The following is a 20,093-nucleotide window of genomic DNA, read 5'->3' as shown; positions in this document are numbered from 1 at the left end:
TTTCTGGTGAATGCTTGTAAGTACCTTAAGGCACTTTCAAAGGAAAGTGATTTTCTCTGAAAGGACAGCATTTAGAAAGTGAAGCAACACTCCATTCACTTCGCAGAGTGAATTGAAGTATTGGAACAGACTGCTTCTTTTTCAGAGAAACGCATGTGAGTTTCTGGTGAATGCTTGTAAGTAGCTTAAGGCACTTTCAAAGGAAAGTGATTTTCTCTGAAAGGACAGCATTTAGAAAGTGAAGCAACACTCCATTCACTTCGCACAGTGAATTGAAGTGTTGGAACAGACTGCTTCTCTTTCAGAGAAACGCATGTGAGTTTCTGTTGAATGCTTGTAAGTAGCTTAAGGCACTTTCAAAGGAAAGTGATTTTCTCTGAAAGGACAGCATTTAGAAAGTGAAGCAACACTCCATTCCCTTCGTGCAGTGAATTGAAGTGTTGGAAAAGAGTGCTTCTCTTTCATAGAAACGCATTAGTGTTTCTTGTGAATGCTTGTAAGTTGCTTAAGGCACTTTCAAAGGAAAGTGATTTTCTCTGAAAGGACATCATTTAGAAAGTGAAGCAACACTCCATTCACTTCGCACAGTGAATTGTAGTGTTGGAACAGACTGCTTCTCTTTCAGAGAAATGCATGTGAGTTTCTTCCTAATGCTTGCAAGTAGCTTAAGGCACTTTCAAAGGAAAGTGATTTTCTCTGAAAGGACAGCATTTAGAAAGTGAAGCAACACTCCATTCACTTCGCACTGTGAGTTGAAGTGTTGGAACAGACTGCTTCTCTTTCAGAGAAACGCATGTGAGTTTCTGTTAAATGCTTGTAAGTAGCTTAAGGCACTTTCAAAGGAAAGTGATTTTCTCTGAAATTACAGCATTTAGAAAGTGAGGCAACACTCTATTCACTTCACACAGTGAATTGAAGTGTTGGAACAGACTGCTTCTGTTTCAGAAAAACGCATGTGAGTTTCTTCCTAATGCTTGCAAGTAGCTTAAGGCACTATCAAAGGAAAGTGATTTTCTCTGAAAGGACAGCATTTAGAAAGTGAAGCAACACTCCATTCACTTCGCACAGTGAATTGAAGTGTTGGAACAGACTGCTTCTCTTTCAGAGAAACGCATGTGAGTTTTTTATGAATGCTTGAAAGTAGTTTAAGGCACTTTCAAAGGAAAGTGATTTTCTCTGAAACGACAGCATTTAGAAAGTGAGGCAACACTCCATTCACTTCGCACAGTGAATTGAAGTGTTGGAACCGACTGCTTCTCTTTCAGAGAAACGCATGTGAGTTTCTGGTGAATGCTTGTAAGTAGCTTAAGGCACTTTCAAAGGAAAGTGATTTTCTCTGAAAGGACAGCATTTAGAAAGTGAAGCAACACTCCATTCACTTCATGCAGTGAATTGAAGTGTTGGAACAGAGTGCTTCTCTTTCATAGAAACGCCTTAGTGTTTCTTGTGAATGCTTGCAAGTTGCTTAAGGCACTTTCAAAGGAAAGTGATTTTCTCTGAAAGGACATAATTTAGAAAGTTAAGCAACACTCCATTCACTTCGCACAGTGAATTGAAGTGTTGGAACAGACTGCTTCTCTTTCAGAGAAACGCATGTGAGTTTCTGTTGAATGCTTGTAAGTAGCTTAAGGCACTTTCAAAGGAAAGTGATTTTCTCTGAAAGGACATCATTTAGAAAGTGAAGCAAAACTCCATTCACTTCGCACAGTGAATTGAAGTGTTTGAACAGACTGCTTCTCTTTCAGAGAAACGCATGTGAGTTTCTTCCTAATGCTTGCAAGTGGCTTAAGGCACTTTCAAAGGAAAGTGATTTTCTCTGAAAGGACAGCATTTAGAAAGTGAAGCAACACTCCATTCACTTCGCACTGTGAATTGAAGTGTTGGAACTGACTGCTTCTCTTTCAGAGAAACGCATGTGAGTTTCTGTTAAATGCTTGTAAGTAGCTTAAGGCACTTTCAAAGGAAAGTGATTTTCTCTGAAATTACAGCATTTAGAAAGTGAGGCAACACTCTATTCACTTCACACAGTGAATTGAAGTGTTGGAACAGACTGCTTCTGTTTCAGAGAAACGCATGTGAGTTTCTTCCTAATGCTTGCAAGTAGCTTAAGGCACTATCAAAGGAAAATGATTTTCTCTGAAAGGACAGCATTTAGAAAGTGAAGCAACACTCCATTCACTTCGCACAGTGAATTGAAGTTTTGGAACAGACTGCTTCTCTTTCAGAGAAACGCATGTGAGTTTTTTATGAATGCTTGAAAGTAGTTTAAGGCACTTTCAAAGGAAAGTGATTTTCTCTGAAACGACAGCATTTAGAAAGTGAGGCAACACTCCATTCACTTCGCACAGTGAATTGAAGTGTTGGAACAGACTGCTTCTCTTTCAGAGAAACGCATGTGAGTTTCTGGTGAATGCTTGTAAGTAGCTTAAGGCACTTTCAAAGGAAAGTGATTTTCTCTGAAAGGACAGCATTTAGAAAGTGAAGCAACACTCCATTCACTTCGTGCAGTGAATTGAAGTGTTGGAACAGAGTGCTTCTCTTTCATAGAAACGCCTTAGTGTTTCTTGTGAATGCTTGCAAGTTGCTTAAGGCACTTTCAAAGGAAAGTGATTTTCTCTGAAAGGACATAATTTAGAAAGTTAAGCAACACTCCATTCACTTCGCACAGTGAATTGAAGTGTTGGAACAGACTGCTTCTCTTTCAGAGAAACGCATGTGAGTTTCTGTTGAATGCTTGTAAGTAGCTTAAGGCACTTTCAAAGGAAAGTGATTTTCTCTGAAAGGACAGCATTTAGAAAGTGAAGCAACACTCCATTCACTTCGCACAGTGAATTGAAGTGTTGGAACAGACTGCTTCTCTTTCAGAGAAACGCATGTGAGTTTCTTCCTAATGCTTGCAAGTAGCTTAAGGCACTTTCAAGGGAAAGTGATTTTCTCTGAAAGGACAGCATTTAGAAAGTGAAGCAACACTCCATCCACTTCGCACAGTGAATTGAAGTGTTGGAACAGACTGCTTCTCTTTCATAGAAACGCATGTGAGTTTCTTGTGAATTCTTGCAAGTTGCTTAAGGGACTTTCAAAGGAAAGTGATTTTTCTCTGAAAGGACAGCATTTAGAAAGTGAAGCAACACTCCATTCACTTCGCACAGTGAATTGAAGTGTTGGAACAGACTGCTTCTCTTTCAAAGAAACGCATGTGAGTTTTTTGTGAATGCTTGAAAGTAGTTTAAGGCACTTTCAAAGGAAAGTGATTTTCTCTGAAAGGACAGCATTTAGAAAGTGAAGCAACACTCCATTCACTTCGCACAGTGAATTGAAGTTTTGGAGCAGACTGCTTCTCTTTCAGAGAAACGCATGTAAGTTTCTTCCTAATGCTTGCAAGTAGCTTAAGGCACTTTCAATGGAAAGTGATTTTCTCTGAAAGGACAGCATTTAGAAAGTGAAGCAACACTCCATTCACTTCGCACAGTGAATTGAAGTGTTGGAACAGACTGCTTCTCTTTCAGAGAAACGCATGTGAGTTTCTTCCTAATGCTTGCAAGTAGCTTAAGGCACTTTCAAAGGAAAGTGATTTTCTCTGAAAGGACATCATTTAGAAAGTGAAGCAACACTCCATTCACTTCGCACAGTGAATTGAAGTGTTGGAACAGACTGCTTCTCTTTCAGAGAAACGCATGTGAGTTTCTGTTGAATGCTTGTAACTAGCTTAAGGCACTTTCAAAGGAAAGTGATTTTCTCTGAAAGGACAGCATTTAGAAAGTGAGGCAACACTCCATTCACTTCGCACACTGAATTGAAGTGTTGGAACCGACTGCTTCTCTTTCAGAGAAACGCATGTGAGTTTCTGGTGAATGCTTGTAAGTACCTTAAGGCACTTTCAAAGGAAAGTGATTTTCTCTGAAAGGACAGCATTTAGAAAGTGAAGCAACACTCCATTCACTTCGTGCAGTGAATTGAAGTGTTGGAGCAGAGTGCTTCTCTTTCATAGAAACGCCTTAGTGTTTCTTGTGAATGCTTGCAAGTTGCTTAAGGCACTTTCAAAGGAAAGTGATTTTCTCTGAAAGGACATAATTTAGAAAGTAAAGCAACACTCCATTCACTTCGCACAGTGAATTGAAGTGTTGGAACAGACTGCTTCTCTTTCAGAGAAACGCATGTGAGTTTCTGTTGAATGCTTGTAAGTAGCTTAAGGCACTTTCAAAGGAAAGTGATTTTCTCTGAAAGGACAGCATTTAGAAAGTGAAGCAACACTCCATTCACTTCGCACAGTGAATTGAAGTGTTGGAACAGACTGCTTCTCTTTCAGAGAAACGCATGTGAGTTTCTGTTGAATGCTTGTAAGTAGCTTAAGGCACTTTCAAAGGAAAGTGATTTTCCCTGAAAGGACAGCATTTAGAAAGTGAGGCAACACTCCATTCACTTCGCACAGTGAATTGAAGTGTTGGAACAGACTGCTTCTCTTTCATAGAAACGCATGTGAGTTTCTTGTGAATTCTTGCAAGTTGCTTAAGGCACTTTCAAAGGAAAGTGATTTTCTCTGAAAGGACAGCATTTAGAAAGTGAAGCAACACTCCATTCACTTCGCACAGTGAATTGAAGTGTTGGAACAGACTGCTTCTCTTTCAGAGAAACGCATGTGAGTTTTTTGTGAATGCTTGAAAGTAGTTTAAGGCACTATCAAAGGAAAGTGATTTTCTCTGAAAGGACAGCATTTAGAAAGTGAAGCAACACTCCATTCACTTCGCACAGTGAATTGAAGTTTTGGAACAGACTGCTTCTCTTTCAGAGAAACGCATGTGAGTTTCTGTTGAATGCTTGTAAGTAGCTTAAGGCACTTTCAAAGGAAAGTGATTTTCTCTGAAAGGACATCATTTAGAAAGTGAAGCAACACTCCATTCACTTCGCACAGTGAATTGAAGTGTTTGAACAGACTGCTTCTCTTTCAGAGAAACGCATGTGAGTTTCTTCCTAATGCTTGCAAGTGGCTTAAGGCACTTTCAAAGGAAAGTGATTTTCTCTGAAAGGACAGCATTTAGAAAGTGAAGCAACACTCCATTCACTTCGCACTGTGAATTGAAGTGTAGGAACTGACTGCTTCTCTTTCAGAGAAACGCATGTGAGTTTCTGTTAAATGCTTGTAAGTAGCTTAAGGCACTTTCAAAGGAAAGTGATTTTCTCTGAAACGACAGCATTTAGAAAGTGAGGCAACACTCCATTCACTTCGCACAGTGAATTGAAGTGTTGGAACAGACTGCTTCTCTTTCAGAGAAACGCATGTGAGTTTCTGGTGAATGCTTGTAAGTAGCTTAAGGCACTTTCAAAGGAAAGTGATTTTCTCTGAAAGGACAGCATTTAGAAAGTGAAGCAACACTCCATTCACTTCGTGCAGTGAATTGAAGTGTTGGAACAGAGTGCTTCTCTTTCATAGAAACGCCTTAGTGTTTCTTGTGAATGCTTGCAAGTTGCTTAAGGCACTTTCAAAGGAAAGTGATTTTCTCTGAAAGGACATAATTTAGAAAGTTAAGCAACACTCCATTCACTTCGCACAGTGAATTGAAGTGTTGGAACAGACTGCTTCTCTTTCAGAGAAACGCATGTGAGTTTCTGTTGAATGCTTGTAAGTAGCTTAAGGCACTTTCAAAGGAAAGTGATTTTCTCTGAAAGGACAGCATTTAGAAAGTGAAGCAACACTCCATTCACTTCGCACAGTGAATTGAAGTGTTGGAACAGACTGCTTCTCTTTCAGAGAAACGCATGTGAGTTTCTTCCTAATGCTTGCAAGTAGCTTAAGGCACTTTCAAGGGAAAGTGATTTTCTCTGAAAGGACAGCATTTAGAAAGTGAAGCAACACTCCATCCACTTCGCACAGTGAATTGAAGTGTTGGAACAGACTGCTTCTCTTTCATAGAAACGCATGTGAGTTTCTTGTGAATTCTTGCAAGTTGCTTAAGGGACTTTCAAAGGAAAGTGATTTTCTCTGAAAGGACAGCATTTAGAAAGTGAAGCAACACTCCATTCACTTCGCACAGTGAATTGAAGTGTTGGAACAGACTGCTTCTCTTTCAAAGAAACGCATGTGAGTTTTTTGTGAATGCTTGAAAGTAGTTTAAGGCACTTTCAAAGGAAAGTGATTTTCTCTGAAAGGACAGCATTTAGAAAGTGAAGCAACACTCCATTCACTTCGCACAGTGAATTGAAGTTTTGGAGCAGACTGCTTCTCTTTCAGAGAAACGCATGTAAGTTTCTTCCTAATGCTTGCAAGTAGCTTAAGGCACTTTCAATGGAAAGTGATTTTCTCTGAAAGGACAGCATTTAGAAAGTGAAGCAACACTCCATTCACTTCGCACAGTGAATTGAAGTGTTGGAACAGACTGCTTCTCTTTCAGAGAAACGCATGTGAGTTTCTTCCTAATGCTTGCAAGTAGCTTAAGGCACTTTCAAAGGAAAGTGATTTTCTCTGAAAGGACATCATTTAGAAAGTGAAGCAACACTCCATTCACTTCGCACAGTGAATTGAAGTGTTGGAACAGACTGCTTCTCTTTCAGAGAAACGCATGTGAGTTTCTGTTGAATGCTTGTAAGTAGCTTAAGGCACTTTCAAAGGAAAGTGATTTTCTCTGAAAGGACAGCATTTAGAAAGTGAGGCAACACTCCATTCACTTCGCACACTGAATTGAAGTGTTGGAACCGACTGCTTCTCTTTCAGAGAAACGCATGTGAGTTTCTGGTGAATGCTTGTAAGTACCTTAAGGCACTTTCAAAGGAAAGTGATTTTCTCTGAAAGGACAGCATTTAGAAAGTGAAGCAACACTCCATTCACTTCGTGCAGTGAATTGAAGTGTTGGAGCAGAGTGCTTCTCTTTCATAGAAACGCCTTAGTGTTTCTTGTGAATGCTTGCAAGTTGCTTAAGGCACTTTCAAAGGAAAGTGATTTTCTCTGAAAGGACATAATTTAGAAAGTAAAGCAACACTCCATTCACTTCGCACAGTGAATTGAAGTGTTGGAACAGACTGCTTCTCTTTCAGAGAAACGCATGTGAGTTTCTGTTGAATGCTTGTAAGTAGCTTAAGGCACTTTCAAAGGAAAGTGATTTTCTCTGAAAGGACAGCATTTAGAAAGCGAAGCAACACTCCATTCACTTCGCACAGTGAATTGAAGTGTTGGAACAGACTGCTTCTCTTTCAGAGAAACGCATGTGAGTTTCTGTTGAATGCTTGTAAGTAGCTTAAGGCACTTTCAAAGGAAAGTGATTTTCTCTGAAAGGACAGCATTTAGAAAGTGAGGCAACACTCCATTCACTTCGCACAGTGAATTGAAGTGTTGGAACAGACTGCTTCTCTTTCATAGAAACGCATGTGAGTTTCTTGTGAATTCTTGCAAGTTGCTTAAGGCACTTTCAAAGGAAAGTGATTTTCTCTGAAAGGACAGCATTTAGAAAGTGAAGCAACACTCCAATCACTTCGCACAGTGAATTGAAGTGTTGGAACAGACTGCTTCTCTTTCAGAGAAACGCATGTGAGTTTTTTGTGAATGCTTGAAAGTAGTTTAAGGCACTTTCAAAGGAAAGTGATTTTCTCTGAAAGGACAGCATTTAGAAAGTGAAGCAACACTCCATTCACTTCGCACAGTGAATTGAAGTTTTGGAACAGACTGCTTCTCTTTCAGAGATACGCATGTAAGTTTCTTCCTAATGCTTGCAAGTAGCTTAAGGCACTTTCAATGGAAAGTGATTTTCTCTGAAAGGACATCATTTAGAAAGTGAAGCAACACTCCATTCACTTCGCACAGTGAATTGAAGTGTTGGAACAGACTGCTTCTCTTTCAGAGAAACGCATGTGAGTTTCTGTTGAATGCTTGTAAGTACCTTAAGGCACTTTCAAAGGAAAGTGATTTTCTCTGAAAGGACAGCATTTAGAAAGTGAAGCAACACTCCATTCACTTCGCACAGTGAATTGAAGTGTTGGAACGGACTGCTTCTCTTTCAGAGAAACGCATGTGAGTTTCTGTTAAATGCTTGTAAGTAGCTTAAGGCACTTTCAAAGGAAAGTGATTTACTATGAAAGGACAGCATTTAGAAAGTGAGGCAACACTCTATTCACTTCACACAGTGAATTGAAGTGTTGGAACAGACTGCTTCTCTTTCAGAGAAACGCATGTGAGTTTTTTCCTAATGCTTGCAAGTAGCTTAAGGCACTATCAAAGGAAAGTGATTTTCTCTGAAAGGACAGCATTTAGAAAGTGAAGCAACACTCCATTCACTTCGCACAGTGAATTGAAGTGTTGGAACAGACTGCTTCTCTTTCATAGAAACGCATTAGTGTTTCTTGTGAATGTTTGCAAGTAGCTTAAGGCACTTTCAAAGGAAAGTGATTTTCTCTGAAAGGACAGCATTTAGAAAGTGAGGCAACACTCCATTCACTTCGCACAGTGAATTGAAGTGTTGGAACCGACTGCTTCTCTTTCAGAGAAACGCATGTGAGTTTCTGGTGAATGCTTGTAAGTAGCTTAAGGCACTTTCAAAGGAAAGTGATTTTCTCTGAAAGGACAGCATTTAGAAAGTGAAGCAACACTCCATTCACTTCGTGCAGTGAATTGAAGTGTTGGAGCAGAGTGCTTCTCTTTCATAGAAACGCCTTAGTGTTTCTTGTGAATGCTTGCAAGTTGCTTAAGGCACTTTCAAAGGAAAGTGATTTTCTCTGAAAGGACATAATTTAGAAAGTGAAGCAACACTCCATTCACTTCGCACAGTGAATTGAAGTGTTGGAACAGACTGCTTCTCTTTCAAAGAAACGCATGTGAGTTTCTGTTGAATGCTTGTAAGTAGCTTAAGGCACTTTCAAAGGAAAGTGATTTTCTCTGAAAGGACAGCATTTAGAAAGTGAAGCAACACTCCATTCACTTCGCACAGTGAATTGAAGTGTTGGAACAGACTGCTTCTCTTTCAGAGAAACGCATGTGAGTTTCTGGTGAATGCTTGTAAGTAGCTTAAGGCACTTTCAAAGGAAAGTGATTTTCTCTGAAAGGACAGCATTTAGAAAGTGAGGCAACACTCCATTCACTTCACACAGTGAATTGAAGTGCTGGAACAGACTGCTTCTCTTTCAAAGAAACGCATGTGAGTTTCTGTTGAATGCTTGTAAGTAGCTTAAGGCACTTTCAAAGGAAAGTGATTTTCTCTGAAAGGACAGCATTTAGAAAGTGAAGCAACACTCCATTCACTTCGCACAGTGAATTGAAGTGTTGGAACAGACTGCTTCTCTTTCAGAGAAACGCATGTGAGTTTCTGGTGAATGCTTGTAAGTAGCTTAAGGCACTTTCAAAGGAAAGTGATTTTCTCTGAAAGGACAGCATTTAGAAAGTGAAGCAACACTCCATTCACTTCGCACAGTGAATTGAAGTGTTGGAACAGACTGCTTCTCTTTCAGAGAAACGCATGTGAGTTTCTTCCTAATGCTTGCAAGTAGCTTAAGGCACTTTCAAAGGAAAGTGATTTTCTCTGAAAGGACATCATTTAGAAAGTGAAGCAACACTCCATTCACTTCGCACAGTGAATTGAAGTGTTGGAACAGACTGCTTCTCTTTCAGAGAAACGCATGTGAGTTTCTGTTGAATGCTTGTAAGTAGCTTAAGGCACTTTCAAAGGAAAGTGATTTTCTCTGAAAGGACAGCATTTAGAAAGTGAGGCAACACTCCATTCACTTCGCACAGTGAATTGAAGTGTTGGAACCGACTGCTTCTCTTTCAGAGAAACGCATGTGAGTTTCTGGTGAATGCTTGTAAGTACCTTAAGGCACTTTCAAAGGAAAGTGATTTTCTCTGAAAGGACAGCATTTAGAAAGTGAAGCAACACTCCATTCACTTCGTGCAGTGAATTGAACTGTTGGAGCAGAGTGCTTCTCTTTCATAGAAACGCCTTAGTGTTTCTTGTGAATGCTTGCAAGTTGCTTAAGGCACTTTCAAAGGAAAGTGATTTTCTCTGAAAGGACATAATTTAGAAAGTAAAGCAACACTCCATTCACTTCGCACAGTGAATTGAAGTGTTGGAACAGACTGCTTCTCTTTCAGAGAAACGCATGTGAGTTTCTGTTGAATGCTTGTAAGTAGCTTAAGGCACTTTCAAAGGAAAGTGATTTTCTCTGAAAGGACAGCATTTAGAAAGTGAAGCAACACTCCATTCACTTCGCACAGTGAATTGAAGTGTTGGAACAGACTGCTTCTCTTTCAGAGAAACGCATGTGAGTTTCTGTTGAATGCTTGTAAGTAGCTTAAGGCACTTTCAAAGGAAAGTGATTTTCTCTGAAAGGACAGCATTTAGAAAGTGAGGCAACACTCCATTCACTTCGCACAGTGAATTGAAGTGTTGGAACAGACTGCTTCTCTTTCAGAGAAACGCATGTGAGTTTCTTCCTAATGCTTGCAAGTAGCTTAAGGCACTTTCAAGGGAAAGTGATTTTCTCTGAAAGGACAGCATTTAGAAAGTGAAGCAACACTCCATTCACTTCGCACAGTGAATTGAAGTGTTGGAACAGACTGCTTCTCTTTCAGAGAAACGCATGTGAGTTTTTTGTGAATGCTTGAAAGTAGTTTAAGGCACTTTCAAAGGAAAGTGATTTTCTCTGAAAGGACAGCATTTAGAAAGTGAGGCAACACTCCATTCACTTCGCACAGTGAATTGAAGTTTTGGAACAGACTGCTTCTCTTTCAGAGATACGCATGTAAGTTTCTTCCTAATGCTTGCAAGTAGCTTAAGGCACTTTCAATGGAAAGTGATTTTCTCTGAAAGGACATCATTTAGAAAGTGAAGCAACACTCCATTCACTTCGCACAGTGAATTGAAGTGTTGGAACAGACTGCTTCTCTTTCAGAGAAACGCATGTGAGTTTCTGTTGAATGCTTGTAAGTACCTTAAGGCACTTTCAAAGGAAAGTGATTTTCTCTGAAAGGACAGCATTTAGAAAGTGAAGCAACACTCCATTCACTTCGCACAGTGAATTGAAGTGTTGGAACAGACTGCTTCTCTTTCAGAGAAACGCATGTGAGTTTCTGTTGAATGCTTGTAAGTAGCTTAAGGCACTTTCAAAGGAAAGTGATTTTCTCTGAAAGGACAGCATTTAGAAAGTGAAGCAACACTCCATTCACTTCGCACAGTGAATTGAAGTGTTGGAACAGACTGCTTCTCTTTCAAAGAAACGCATGTGAGTTTTTTGTGAATGCTTGAAAGTAGTTTAAGGCACTTTCAAAGGAAAGTGATTTTCTCTGAAAGGACAGCATTTAGAAAGTGAAGCAACACTCCATTCACTTCACACAGTGAATTGAAGTTTTGGAACAGACTGCTTCTCTTTCAGAGATACGCATGTAAGTTTCTTCCTAATGCTTGCAAGTAGCTTAAGGCACTTTCAATGGAAAGTGATTTTCTCTGAAAGGACAGCATTTAGAAAGTGAAGCAACACTCCATTCACTTCGCACAGTGAATTGAAGTGTTGGAACAGACTGCTTCTCTTTCAGAGAAACGCATGTGAGTTTCTGTTGAATGCTTGTAATTACCTTAAGGCACTTTCAAAGGAAAGTGATTTTCTCTGAAAGGACAGCATTTAGAAAGTGAAGCAACACTCCAATCACTTCGCACAGTGAATTGAAGTGTTGGAACGGACTGCTTCTCTTTCAGAGAAACGCATGTGAGTTTCTGTTAAATGCTTGTAAGTAGCTTAAGGCACTTTCAAAGGAAAGTGATTTACTCTGAAAGGACAGCATTTAGAAAGTGAGGCAACACTCTATTCACTTCACACAGTGAATTGAAGTGTTGGAACAGACTGCTTCTCTTTCAGAGAAACGCATGTGAGTTTTTTCCTAATGCTTGCAAGTAGCTTAAGGCACTATCAAAGGAAAGTGATTTTCTCTGAAAGGACAGCATTTAGAAAGTGAAGCAACACTCCATTCACTTCGCACAGTGAATTGAAGTGTTGGAACAGACTGCTTCTCTTTCATAGAAACGCATTAGTGTTTCTTGTGAATGTTTGCAAGTAGCTTAAGGCACTTTCAAAGGAAAGTGATTTTCTCTGAAAGGACAGCATTTAGAAAGTGAGGCAACACTCCATTCACTTCGCACAGTGAATTGAAGTGTTGGAACCGACTGCTTCTCTTTCAGAGAAACGCATGTGAGTTTCTGGTGAATGCTTGTAAGTAGCTTAAGGCACTTTCAAAGGAAAGTGATTTTCTCTGAAAGGACAGCATTTAGAAAGTGAAGCAACACTCCATTCACTTCGTGCAGTGAATTGAAGTGTTGGAGCAGAGTGCTTCTCTTTCATAGAAACGCATGTGAGTTTCTTGTGAATGCTTGCAAGTTGCTTAAGGCACTTTCAAAGGAAAGTGATTTTCTCTGAAAGGACATAATTTAGAAAGTGAAGCAACACTCCATTCACTTCGCACAGTGAATTGAAGTGTTGGAACAGACTGCTTCTCTTTCAAAGAAACGCATGTGAGTTTCTGTTGAATGCTTGTAAGTAGCTTAAGGCACTTTCAAAGGAAAGTGATTTTCTCTGAAAGGACAGCATTTAGAAAGTGAAGCAACACTCCATTCACTTCGCACAGTGAATTGAAGTGTTGGAACAGACTGCTTCTCTTTCAGAGAAACGCATGTGAGTTTCTGGTGAATGCTTGTAAGTAGCTTAAGGCACTTTCAAAGGAAAGTGATTTTCTCTGAAAGGACAGCATTTAGAAAGTGAGGCAACACTCCATTCACTTCACACAGTGAATTGAAGTGCTGGAACAGACTGCTTCTCTTTCAAAGAAACGCATGTGAGTTTCTGTTGAATGCTTGTAAGTAGCTTAAGGCACTTTCAAAGGAAAGTGATTTTCTCTGAAAGGACAGCATTTAGAAAGTGAAGCAACACTCCATTCACTTCGCACAGTGAATTGAAGTGTTGGAACAGACTGCTTCTCTTTCAGAGAAACGCATGTGAGTTTCTGGTGAATGCTTGTAAGTAGCTTAAGGCACTTTCAAAGGAAAGTGATTTTCTCTGAAAGGACAGCATTTAGAAAGTGAAGCAACACTCCATTCACTTCGCACAGTGAATTGAAGTGTTGGAACAGACTGCTTCTCTTTCAGAGAAACGCATGTGAGTTTCTTCCTAATGCTTGCAAGTAGCTTAAGGCACTTTCAAAGGAAAGTGATTTTCTCTGAAAGGACATCATTTAGAAAGTGAAGCAACACTCCATTCACTTCGCACAGTGAATTGAAGTGTTGGAACAGACTGCTTCTCTTTCAGAGAAACGCATGTGAGTTTCTGTTGAATGCTTGTAAGTAGCTTAAGGCACTTTCAAAGGAAAGTGATTTTCTCTGAAAGGACAGCATTTAGAAAGTGAGGCAACACTCCATTCACTTCGCACAGTGAATTGAAGTGTTGGAACCGACTGCTTCTCTTTCAGAGAAACGCATGTGAGTTTCTGGTGAATGCTTGTAAGTACCTTAAGGCACTTTCAAAGGAAAGTGATTTTCTCTGAAAGGACAGCATTTAGAAAGTGAAGCAACACTCCATTCACTTCGTGCAGTGAATTGAACTGTTGGAGCAGAGTGCTTCTCTTTCATAGAAACGCCTTAGTGTTTCTTGTGAATGCTTGCAAGTTGCTTAAGGCACTTTCAAAGGAAAGTGATTTTCTCTGAAAGGACATAATTTAGAAAGTAAAGCAACACTCCATTCACTTCGCACAGTGAATTGAAGTGTTGGAACAGACTGCTTCTCTTTCAGAGAAACGCATGTGAGTTTCTGTTGAATGCTTGTAAGTAGCTTAAGGCACTTTCAAAGGAAAGTGATTTTCTCTGAAAGGACAGCATTTAGAAAGTGAAGCAACACTCCATTCACTTCGCACAGTGAATTGAAGTGTTGGAACAGACTGCTTCTCTTTCAGAGAAACGCATGTGAGTTTCTGTTGAATGCTTGTAAGTAGCTTAAGGCACTTTCAAAGGAAAGTGATTTTCTCTGAAAGGACAGCATTTAGAAAGTGAGGCAACACTCCATTCACTTCGCACAGTGAATTGAAGTGTTGGAACAGACTGCTTCTCTTTCAGAGAAACGCATGTGAGTTTCTTCCTAATGCTTGCAAGTAGCTTAAGGCACTTTCAAGGGAAAGTGATTTTCTCTGAAAGGACAGCATTTAGAAAGTGAAGCAACACTCCATCCACTTCGCAGAGTGAATTGAAGTGTTGGAACAGACTGCTTCTCTTTCATAGAAACGCATGTGAGTTTCTTGTGAATTCTTGCAAGTTGCTTAAGGGACTTTCAAAGGAAAGTGATTTTCTCTGAAAGGACAGCATTTAGAAAGTGAAGCAACACTCCATTCACTTCGCACAGTGAATTGAAGTGTTGGAACAGACTGCTTCTCTTTCAAAGAAACGCATGTGAGTTTTTTGTGAATGCTTGAAAGTAGTTTAAGGCACTTTCAAAGGAAAGTGATTTTCTCTGAAAGGACAGCATTTAGAAAGTGAAGCAACACTCCATTCACTTCGCACAGTGAATTGAAGTTTTGGAACAGACTGCTTCTCTTTCAGAGAAACGCATGTGAGTTTCTTCCTAATGCTTGCAAGTAGCTTAAGGCACTTTCAAAGGAAAGTGATTTTCTCTGAAAGGACATCATTTAGAAAGTGAAGCAACACTCCATTCACTTCGCACAGTGAATTGAAGTGTTGGAACAGACTGCTTCTCTTTCAGAGAAACGCATGTGAGTTTCTGTTGAATGCTTGTAAGTAGCTTAAGGCACTTTCAAAGGAAAGTGATTTTCTCTGAAAGGACAGCATTTAGAAAGTGAGGCAACACTCCATTCACTTCGCACAGTGAATTGAAGTGTTGGAACCGACTGCTTCTCTTTCAGAGAAACGCATGTGAGTTTCTGGTGAATGCTTGTAAGTACCTTAAGGCACTTTCAAAGGAAAGTGATTTTCTCTGAAAGGACAGCATTTAGAAAGTGAAGCAACACTCCATTCACTTCGTGCAGTGAATTGAAGTGTTGGAGCAGAGTGCTTCTCTTTCATAGAAACGCCTTAGTGTTTCTTGTGAATGCTTGCAAGTTGCTTAAGGCACTTTCAAAGGAAAGTGATTTTCTCTGAAAGGACATAATTTAGAAAGTAAAGCAACACTCCATTCACTTCGCACAGTGAATTGAAGTGTTGGAACAGACTGCTTCTCTTTCAGAGAAATGCATGTGAGTTTCTGTTGAATGCTTGTAAGTAGCTTAAGGCACTTTCAAAGGAAAGTGATTTTCTCTGAAAGGACAGCATTTAGAAAGTGAAGCAACACTCCATTCACTTCGCACAGTGAATTGAAGTGTTGGAACAGACTGCTTCTCTTTCAGAGAAACGCATGTGAGTTTCTGTTGAATGCTTGTAAGTAGCTTAAGGCACTTTCAAAGGAAAGTGATTTTCTCTGAAAGGACAGCATTTAGAAAGTGAGGCAACACTCCATTCACTTCGCACAGTGAATTGAAGTGTTGGAACAGACTGCTTCTCTTTCATAGAAACGCATGTGAGTTTCTTGTGAATTCTTGCAAGTTGCTTAAGGCACTTTCAAAGGAAAGTGATTTTCTCTGAAAGGACAGCATTTAGAAAGTGAAGCAACACTCCATTCACTTCGCACAGTGAATTGAAGTGTTGGAACAGACTGCTTCTCTTTCAGAGAAACGCATGTGAGTTTTTTGTGAATGCTTGAAAGTAGTTTAAGGCACTTTCAAAGGAAAGTGATTTTCTCTGAAAGGACAGCATTTAGAAAGTGAAGCAACACTCCATTCACTTCGCACAGTGAATTGAAGTTTTGGAACAGACTGCTTCTCTTTCAGAGATACGCATGTAAGTTTCTTCCTAATGCTTGCAAGTAGCTTAAGGCACTTTCAATGGAAAGTGATTTTCTCTGAAAGGACAGCATTTAGAAAGTGAAGCAACACTCCATTCACTTCGCACAGTGAATTGAAGTGTTGGAACAGACTGCTTCTCTTTCAGAGAAACGCATGTGAGTTTCTGTTGAATGCTTGTAAGTACCTTAAGGCACTTTCAAAGGAAAGTGATTTTCTCTGAAAGGACAGCATTTAGAAAGTGAAGCAACACTCCAATCACTTCGCACAGTGAATTGAAGTGTTGGAACGGACTGCTTCTCTTTCAGAGAAACGCATGTGAGTTTCTGTTAAATGCTTGTAAGTAGCTTAAGGCACTTTCAAAGGAAAGTGATTTTCTCTGAAAGGACAGCATTTAGAAAGTGAGGCAACACTCTATTCACTTCACACAGTGAATTGAAGTGTTGGAACAGACTACTTCTCTTTCAGAGAAACGCATGTGAGTTTTTTCCTAATGCTTGCAAGTAGCTTAAGGCACTATCAAAGGAAAGTGATTTTCTCTGAAAGGACAGCATTTAGAAAGTGAAGCAACACTCCATTCACTTCGCACAGTGAATTGAAGTGTTGGAACAGACTGCTTCTCTTTCAGAGAAACGCATGTGAGTTTCTGTTGAATGCTTGTAAGTACCTTAAGGCACTTTCAAAGGAAAGTGATTTTCTCTGAAAGGACAGCATTTAGAAAGTGAAGCAACACTCCATTCACTTCGCACAGTGAATTGAAGTGTTGGAACAGACTGCTTCTCTTTCATAGAAACGCATTAGTGTTTCTTGTGAATGTTTGCAAGTAGCTTAAGGCACTTTCAAAGGAAAGTGATTTTCTCTGAAAGGACAGCATTTAGAAAGTGAGGCAACACTCCATTCACTTCGCACAGTGAATTGAAGTGTTGGAACAGACTGCTTCTCTTTCAGAGAAACGCATGTGAGTTTCTGGTGAATGCTTGTAAGTAGCTTAAGGCACTTTCAAAGGAAAGTGATTTTCTCTGAAAGGACAGCATTTAGAAAGTGAAGCAACACTCCATTCACTTCGTGCAGTGAATTGAAGTGTTGGAGCAGAGTGCTTCTCTTTCATAGAAACGCCTTAGTGTTTCTTGTGAATGCTTGCAAGTTGCTTAAGGCACTTTCAAAGGAAAGTGATTTTCTCTGAAAGGACATAATTGAGAAAGTGAAGCAACACTCCATTCACTTCGCACAGTGAATTGAAGTGTTGGAACAGACTGCTTCTCTTTCAAAGAAACGCATGTGAGTTTCTGTTGAATGCTTGTAAGTAGCTTAAGGCACTTTCAAAGGAAAGTGATTTTCTCTGAAAGGACAGCATTTAGAAAGTGAAGCAACACTCCATTCACTTCGCACAGTGAATTGAAGTGTTGGAACAGACTGCTTCTCTTTCAGAGAAACGCATGTGAGTTTCTGTTGAATGCTTGTAAGTAGCTTAAGGCACTTTCAAAGGAAAGTGATTTTCTCTGAAAGGACAGCATTTAGAAAGTGAGGCAACACTCCATTCACTTCACACAGTGAATTGAAGTGCTGGAACAGACTGCTTCTCTTTCAAAGAAACGCATGTGAGTTTCTGTTGAATGCTTGTAAGTAGCTTAAGGCACTTTCAAAGGAAAGTGATTTTCTCTGAAAGGACAGCATTTAGAAAGTGAAGCAACACTCCATTCACTTCGCACAGTGAATTGAAGTGTTGGAACAGACTGCTTCTCTTTCAGAGAAACGCATGTGAGTTTCTGGTGAATGCTTGTAAGTAGCTTAAGGCACTTTCAAAGGAAAGTGATTTTCTCTGAAAGGACATCATTTACAAAGTGAAGCAACACTCCATTCACTTCGCACAGTGAATTGAAGTGTTGGAACAGACTGCTTCTCTTTCAGAGAAACGCATGTGAGTTTCTTCCTAATGCTTGCAAGTAGCTTAAGGCACTTTCAAAGGAAAGTGATTTTCTCTGAAAGGACATCATTTAGAAAGTGAAGCAACACTCCATTCACTTCGCACAGTGAATTGAAGTGTTGGAACAGACTGCTTCTCTTTCAGAGAAACGCATGTGAGTTTCTGTTGAATGCTTGTAAGTAGCTTAAGGCACTTTCAAAGGAAAGTGATTTTCTCTGAAAGGACAGCATTTAGAAAGTGAGGCAACACTCCATTCACTTCGCACAGTGAATTGAAGTGTTGGAACCGACTGCTTCTCTTTCAGAGAAACGCATGTGAGTTTCTGGTGAATGCTTGTAAGTACCTTAAGGCACTTTCAAAGGAAAGTGATTTTCTCTGAAAGGACAGCATTTAGAAAGTGAAGCAACACTCCATTCACTTCGTGCAGTGAATTGAAGTGTTGGAGCAGAGTGCTTCTCTTTCATAGAAACGCCTTAGTGTTTCTTGTGAATGCTTGCAAGTTGCTTAAGGCACTTTCAAAGGAAAGTGATTTTCTCTGAAAGGACATAATTTAGAAAGTAAAGCAACACTCCATTGACTTCGCACAGTGAATTGAAGTGTTGGAACAGACTGCTTCTCTTTCAGAGAAACGCATGTGAGTTTCTGTTGAATGCTTGTAAGTAGCTTAAGGCACTTTCAAAGGAAAGTGATTTTCTCTGAAAGGACAGCATTTAGAAAGTGAAGCAACACTCCATTCACTTTGCACAGTGAATTGAAGTGTTGGAACAGACTGCTTCTCTTTCAGAGAAACGCATGTGAGTTTCTGTTGAATGCTTGTAAGTAGCTTAAGGCACTTTCAAAGGAAAGTGATTTTCTCTGAAAGGACAGCATTTAGAAAGTGAGGCAACACTCCATTCACTTCGCACAGTGAATTGAAGTGTTGGAACAGACTGCTTCTCTTTCATAGAAACGCATGTGAGTTTCTTGTGAATTCTTGCAAGTTGCTTAAGGCACTTTCAAAGGAAAGTGATTTTCTCTGAAAGGACAGCATTTAGAAAGTGAAGCAACACTCCATTCACTTCGCACAGTGAATTGAAGTGTTGGAACAGACTGCTTCTCTTTCAGAGAAACGCATGTGAGTTTCTGTTGAATGCTTGTAAGTAGCTTAAGGCACTTTCAAAGGAAAGTGATTTTCTCTGAAAGGACAGCATTTAGAAAGTGAAGCAACACTCCAATCACTTCGCACAGTGAATTGAAGTGTTGGAACGGACTGCTTCTCTTTCAGAGAAACGCATGTGAGTTTCTGTTAAATGCTTGTAAGTAGCTTAAGGCACTTTCAAAGGAAAGTGATTTTCTCTGAAAGGACAGCATTTAGAAAGTGAGGCAACACTCTATTCACTTCACACAGTGAATTGAAGTGTTGGAACAGACTGCTTCTCTTTCAGAGAAACGCATGTGAGTTTTTTCCTAATGCTTGCAAGTAGCTTATGGCACTATCAAAGGAAAGTGATTTTCTCTGAAAGGACAGCATTTAGAAAGTGAAGCAACACTCCATTCACTTCGCACAGTGAATTGAAGTGTTGGAACAGACTGCTTCTCTTTCATAGAATCGCATTAGTGTTTCTTGTGAATGTTTGCAAGTAGCTTAAGGCACTTTCAAAGGAAAGTGATTTTCTCTGAAAGGACAGCATTTAGAAAGTGAGGCAACACTCCATTCACTTCGCACAGTGAATTGAAGTGTTGGAACCGACTGCTTCTATTTCAGAGAAACGCATGTGAGTTTCTGGTGAATGCTTGTAAGTAGCTTAAGGCACTTTCAAAGGAAAGTGATTTTCTCTGAAAGGACAGCATTTAGAAAGTGAAGCAACACTCCATTCACTTCGTGCAGTGAATTGAAGTGTTGGAGCAGAGTGCTTCTCTTTCATAGAAACGCCTTAGTGTTTCTTGTGAATGCTTGCAAGTTGCTTAAGGCACTTTCAAAGGAAAGTGATTTTCTCTGAAAGGACATAATTTAGAAAGTGAAGCAACACTCCATTCACTTCGCACAGTGAATTGAAGTGTTGGAACAGACTGCTTCTCTTTCAAAGAAACGCATGTGAGTTTCTGTTGAATGCTTGTAAGTAGCTTAAGGCACTTTCAAAGGAAAGTGATTTTCTCTGAAAGGACAGCATTTAGAAAGTGAAGCAACACTCCATTCACTTCGCACAGTGAATTGAAGTGTTGGAACAGACTGCTTCTCTTTCAGAGAAACGCATGTGAGTTTCTGTTGAATGCTTGTAAGTAGCTTAAGGCACTTTCAAAGGAAAGTGATTTTCTCTGAACGGACAGCATTTAGAAAGTGAGGCAACACTC

The sequence above is a fragment of the Myodes glareolus genome, chromosome 17 (assembly GCF_982192425.1).
Source record: "Myodes glareolus chromosome 17, mMyoGla1.1, whole genome shotgun sequence".
In the NCBI taxonomy this organism is placed as follows: domain Eukaryota; kingdom Metazoa; phylum Chordata; class Mammalia; order Rodentia; family Cricetidae; genus Myodes; species Myodes glareolus.
This window is presented reverse-complemented; position numbering follows the sequence as displayed.